This window comes from Bos taurus, chromosome 18 (genome assembly GCF_002263795.3).
Source record: "Bos taurus isolate L1 Dominette 01449 registration number 42190680 breed Hereford chromosome 18, ARS-UCD2.0, whole genome shotgun sequence".
NCBI classification, from domain to species: Eukaryota; Metazoa; Chordata; class Mammalia; order Artiodactyla; family Bovidae; genus Bos; species Bos taurus.
In genome coordinates this window covers 50,588,905-50,595,215 of record NC_037345.1, presented here as the reverse complement: position 1 = coordinate 50,595,215, position 6,311 = coordinate 50,588,905, and the positions used below count along the sequence as shown (strand labels likewise).

The 6,311-nt window shown below is 43.8% G+C and overlaps 1 pseudogene; it reads left to right on the top strand.

Moving 5' to 3' along the window:
- Window positions 1-2,175: 2,175 nt before the first annotated feature.
- Window positions 2,176-5,664, top strand: LOC614747 (protein-tyrosine sulfotransferase 2-like; annotated as a pseudogene).
- Window positions 5,665-6,311: the final 647 nt, after the last annotated feature.

The following is a 6,311-nucleotide window of genomic DNA, read 5'->3' as shown; positions in this document are numbered from 1 at the left end:
TGAAGGCAAGCCTCTAATTGCTGAGGCAAAACTGAAAATCCCTGAACTTTAAATAAGTGCTGAAGTAAAGTAGAAAATTGATGGGGCTTTCCAGCCGTTTGACCCATGTCTTAGTACTTACCGACCTCAATAGGCCGTGGGGTCACTCCGTCCGAATCTGCCACGTGTACCAGGTACCTGTTATGGAAGCCACTTGTTGAGGTCCTTAAATGGACCGGAACCTGGTGGTCCGGAGTCGACGATAAGAAAGTAAAAGAGAGAGAGTAAAAGGCTGATATTTCTTGGTTTATGCAGAAAACCAATAAAGTCCTTTGACATAGGGCTTGCGTCGCTCACAAAGGTACCTGGCACCCTCTCGAGGTGGGTGAAGGCACAGGGCGCCTTCTCGAGAGGATCTTAGAAGCCCGGGCAGGAGAGTGAGCACGACGGGTCTCTGCGCTCCAGAGAATTAGCCTGAGAGAGAGAGAGAGAAAGACACTGGGACCAAAGCTCTAATGAAGCAAAGGTATTTTATTCAACATTGTGTGGGTATTTATACTGTCTTACAAGATAGCTATTTTCAGCAAAGATAAAATCATAACTTACAAGTTCTCAAGGAAACATGAGGTCATCCATATGAAAGAGAGAGGGTTGTAAATAATCACTTTTACTGTATGGTTCATAGAAAGGAAGAGGGTCGTAGTTACTTATCACCGTATGGAAAAATTAACGAAGGAAATGCATGCATTCTTAAGCCCCTGGGAGTAGTTTGCTACTCCACTTAATTCCTGAATATTCAGGAATTAATAAGGAACAGAGGATTCATGACAGATCCAAAACAGCACATAGGAAGCCCCCTGTTAAATGCTTCCTGACAGTAATAAATCTTCTTAAGTTAGATTGTATGATAATTGTTACTAGTAATAATATAGATATTCTAGTGATTATATGGAGTTCCTAAAAATCTAGTCTATCTTAGTAAAATGTTATCAGTCCTAATTCTAATTATTATCTGAAAGTGTTGTATGTCACAGCAGTAACCAAGCTACTTTGGCAATTGAACTGTAATCAGATTTTAAATATGCCTTCTTCTTTTGTCATTATAGACACAGTTTCACTACAATGCCCTTGCAAAAATGCTTCTTCTTCAAGAAGATATAGAAAGAACTTTTGGATAAACACAGGTTTCTGACTTTCAGACCATAATGCTGAACTGAGTAAGAAACTGAAAAACTCTAATGAAAAACCTGATGGCTTCATAGAAAGTTAACAAAAGGACTGAGTGAACTGGTTATATTCACAGGACTGAGTGAATATGGTTATAATTTTTGTGGTTTCTATCTGAAAATTTACTGGTTTGTCATTTATAATGTTTCCTTAACTTCTTGGACTTTTATATTTGGATCAAATGCTTTTCTATCATATGCATGATCTCATGCTACTTTTAGAAATCAATCCCCATTGTTGAGTTTCTGGCCAATTACTTGCATCTAATACTTTTGAGTTCAGTTCAGTTCAGTCGCTCAGTAATGTCCGACTTTTTGTGACCCCATGAATCGCATCACGCCAGGCCTCCCTGTCCATCACCAACTCCCGGAGTTCACTCAAACTCACGTCAATCGAGTCGGTGATGCCATCCAGCCATCTCATCCTCTGTCGTCCCCTTCTCCTCCTGCCCCCAATCCCTCCCAGCATCAGAGTCTTTTCCAGTGAGTCAACTCTTCACATGAGGTGGCCAAAGTACTGGAGTTTCAGCTTTAGTTTCATTCCTTCCAAAGAACACCCAGGGCTGATCTCCTTTAAAATGGACTGGTTGGATCTCCTTGCAGTCCAAGGGACTCGAAAGAGTCTTCTCCAACACCACAGTTCAAAAGCATCAATTCTTCGGTGCTCAGCTTTATTCACAGTCCAACTCTCACATCCATATATCAGCACTGGAAAAACCATAGCCTTGACTAGACGGACCTTTGTTGGCAAAGTAATGTCTCTGCTTTTGAATATGCTATCTAGGTTGGTCATAACTTTTCTTCCAAGGAGTAAGTATCTTTTAATTTCATGGCTGCAGTGGTAAATTTCTCCACTCCAAGGGTATAATTGTTTGGCCCTGAGGAAATTTATTTTAAAAGAAAGACTATAGTCATGCCCAGGTCACTATTGAAATTAGTATGTGAAATCCCCTCACCTGGCCAATTAATAATGCCTGACCTGGAGAACCTGGTGATAGTGGGCATGGACCACCTGGAGTACCTCTATGGGAAGGCCTTGTCACTCATCTTCTTGGGATTCCTGCCCTGGAGGGACACCATGCTGTTGTGTGCCATGCTGGATGCTCACTCCAAGATGCAGTGCTGCAAGGAGACCCACATCATCCCCCATGTGCTGGCCATGCACCAGGCCTGGTCCAAGTCTGTCAGGAAGCATGTAACAGGAGGCTTCCTGTGTGCTCTTTTGGATCTGTCATGAATCCTCTGTCCCTTATTAATTCCTGAATATTCAGGATTTAAGAGGAGTTGCCAAACCGCTCCAGGGCTGAGGAATGCATGCATTTCCTTCGTTAGTTTTTCCATACAGTGATAAGTAACTATTTATGACCCTCTTCCTTTTTATGAACCATACGGTAAAAGTGATTATTTACAACCCTCTGTCTTTGATATGGATTGCCTTATGATAATTTGTAAGTCTGGACTTTTGATTTTTATCTTTGCTGAAAATAGCTGCCTTGTAAGACTGTGTATATACCCACATTATGTTGAATAAAACACCTTTGCTCCATCAGAGCTTGGGTCCCTGGGTCTGTCTCTCTCTGTCTCTTTCTCACTCTCTCTCAGGCTAATTCTTTGGAGCACAGAAGCCCGCTGAGCTCACTTTCTTGCCGGGGCTTCTAAGACCCTCTCGAGAAGGCACACTGTGCCTTCACCCGCCTCGAGAGGGCTCATGGTGACTACCTGTAGCAGGGCAAGCTCTGTGTCAAGAGCTTTATTGGTTTTCTGCATAAACCAAGGAATATCAGCCTCTTCTCTCTCTCTTTTACTTTCTTATCATTGACTCTGGACCACCAGGTTCTGGTCCATTAAAGGACCTCAACACAAGTCTAACCAGGAGAAGCTGCAGTTGGACGAGGTGGGCATAATTGATGAGGTGCTGGATGTGGCCATGCAGGCCTTCAACCTGGAGGTGATAGCCAAGCACGGCAAGCCAGTCGGCATCCTCTGCAACAAATACTCCTCCACACTCAAGTTTTCTGTCTACCTGTTGCACCTCTTCCCTGCTGGTGGTGCAGGACAATTGGGCCTCCATGTACTCCATGGTCACCTGCAATATCACCATTGCCAGCTTCAACCTCCGCAGCTACCACGACTACCTCACCAAGTGGAGCCAGGCCATGGAGGTTATGTATGCCCTGTGTATGGAGGTGGGCAAGGACAAGTGCCTGCCTCTGTACTAAGAGTAGGTGGTGCTGCACCCTGGGTCACCCTCTGGCTCATCCTTGACCTCCTTGCCACCACCTGGAGCAGTACTGACCTGTGCGACAAGGACATAATCAGCAAGCCCAGCAGCATTTCCCTGTCCAAGATCAAGTGATCCACAGCCCAGGTCATCATGCCTGTGGATCTGGAATTTCTCTCCAAGTGGACAGGCCACATCCCTGGTGATGTGTCCCAGAACATGGTCCAGATCACCCCCATCCTGGCTCGGCTCAGCTATGACCCCTACACAAACCCAACTCTGTCATCAACAATGCACACCAGGTCTTGAAAGGGGACTGTAGTCAACCAGCCAATCTGAAAGACTGTTTTCAAATGAACGAGAATAGCACCTTGTTAGGGAAATTAAAATGGAGGTAGTCTTGTTCAGGTTTCAGAAGTAGGGGAGCAAGCCTCTGACCAACTTCTGGCCTTTACCTGAACCCTGCCTGGACTACATGCCTGCCCGCAAGCATACCAATTATTACCAATAAGTTACCAATAAGTTAGATAAGAAAGGGAGTGAGTCTTGGGAATTTCTTAAGCCCCTGGAGACCTGGCCAGTCCCCCAGAGTCTAAGGAATCTTGTGACTTACAAGGTGAAACAAATAGCATTGTAAAAATTAAAGAAAAACCAGAGCTGCACTTTTGCACACAAAATGATGATAACATCAATTTGTGGCCTGGGATTATAAGCGGGAGCCCCCAAAGCTGCAATATGAAGTCTCACCCGTGGGGTGGATGCACCGCCTGCGACCTTTTTCCCAACTGGGACTCCAAATTGCTGTCATTTGGGGCTTCACAGCGCTGGTCAAGTCTAGATGTAGGTTTTGGCCCAATTTGGTGGTGTATATGCGGTTACATCTCTCTATTATTTCTATTTTTTTGTTTGTTTGTTTAATGATTGTGTATTGAAATTGTCACATAACCCACTATTAAATATTGAAATTGTTTTTGTGTGTGTGTGTGTGTGTGTGTGTGTAATGAGTGATTTCTCTTGTTAACAAATCCTTCAAAACTAAAACAAAAGTAAAACTTTTGGCAAAACACACCTTCTCCCTCCTAGGAAGCTCATGATTTCCAAATCTCTGCAAATGGTTTTGTTGTCAGAAGAGAAGAAACTGCATTCAAGTGGAATTAGGACCTCTAATCCAAGCATATTGCTTGCCATTCATCGCCAAAACAGGACTGCTAATGGGGAAGGTATTTGGATATGTTTGCAAAAGATGAATCCTTGAAAACTTACCTTGAAATACTCTCTCGAGACAATCCAAGGTAAAGAACCAAGAGTTTGGAAATAGTCTGGCTTTTGAAATGTGTGTTGTTCAGTTGTGTCCATCTCTTTGTGACCTCATGGACTGCAGTATGCCAGGATTCCCTGTCCTTCACTTATCTCCCAGACTTGGCTCAAACTCATGTCCATTGAGTCAGTGATGCCATCCAACCATCTCATCCTCTGCTGTCCCCTTCTCCTCCCGCCTTCAATCTTTCCTAGCATCAGGGTCTTTTCCAAGGAGTCAGTTCTTCGAATCAGGTGGCCAAAGTATTGGAGCTTCAGCTTCAGCATCAGTCCTTCCAATAATATTCAGGATTGATTTTCATTAGGATTGACTGGTTTGATCTCTTTGCTGTCCAAGAGATTCTCAAGAGTCTTCTCCAACACCACAGTTCAAAAGCATCAGTTCTTCAGCACTTAACCTTCTTTATGGTCCAACTCTCACATCCGTACATAACTACTGGAAAAACCACAGCTTTGACTATACAGACCTTTGTCAGCAAATTGATGTCTCTGCTTTTTAATACACTGTCTAGGGTCATAGCCTTTCTTCCAAGGAGCAAGCGCCTTTTAATTTCATTTCAAACTTAGGTGTTTTATATATTCCCCTTGAGAACTTTTTTTAAGGAAATGGATTTGCCATCCTTAATTTGCAAGACCACCTTGGTAGCTTTGTTTGCTGGGAAAAGGCTCACTGCCTGTGCCTCTTCTATTGACTCTTACTTTTAAACTCAAAGAATCTAAGAGTTTAATATATGAGATTCTCTTTGATTCCTCCTTTGATCTGATCTCTGGTGGCCTCAGCCTCCAATGACTTGAAGTGGAGCTTCAACAGACTGAGATCCCAGAGACTGAGGCCAAGTTACAGCAGTGAAAGCACCAGATCCTAGCCACTAGACCTGTGGTCAGTGACAAAAGCCCTAGCCCTCAGGTCTGCAGAAAAGAATTTCCACCAAGACGGTAAGTAGTCAAGCAGGTAGAGTATTTATTAAGAGGAAAAAGTATAGTACTTGTGACTAGACACATGGGCAGACTCAGAGGGAGAGTCCCTGTGTTGCACCTTCACTTCAGTTTAGTTCAGTTGCTCAGTCGTGTCCGACTCTTTATGACCCCATGGATGGCAACATGCCAGGCTTCCCTGTCCATCACCAACTCCCAGAGTTTACTCAAACTCATGTCCATTGAGTCAGTGAAGCCATCCAACCATCTCATCCTCTGTCATCCCCTTCTCCTTCCACCTTCAATCTTTCCCAGTATTAGGGTCTTTTCCAGTGAGTCAGTAATTCGCCTCAGGTGGCCAAAGTATTGGAGTTTCAGCTTCAGCATCAGGCCTTCCAATAATATTCAGGATTGATTTCCTTTAGGATGGACTGGTTGGATCTCCTTGCAGTCCAAGGGACTCTCAAGAGTTGTCTCCAACACCACAGTTCGAAAGCATCAATTCTTCGGCACTCAGCTTTCTTTATAGTCCAACTCTCACATCTGTGCATGACTACTGGAAAAAACACAGCTTTGACTAGATGGACCTTTGTTGGCGAAGTAATGTCTCTGCTTTTTAATATGCTGTCTAGGTTGGCCATAGCTTTTCTTCC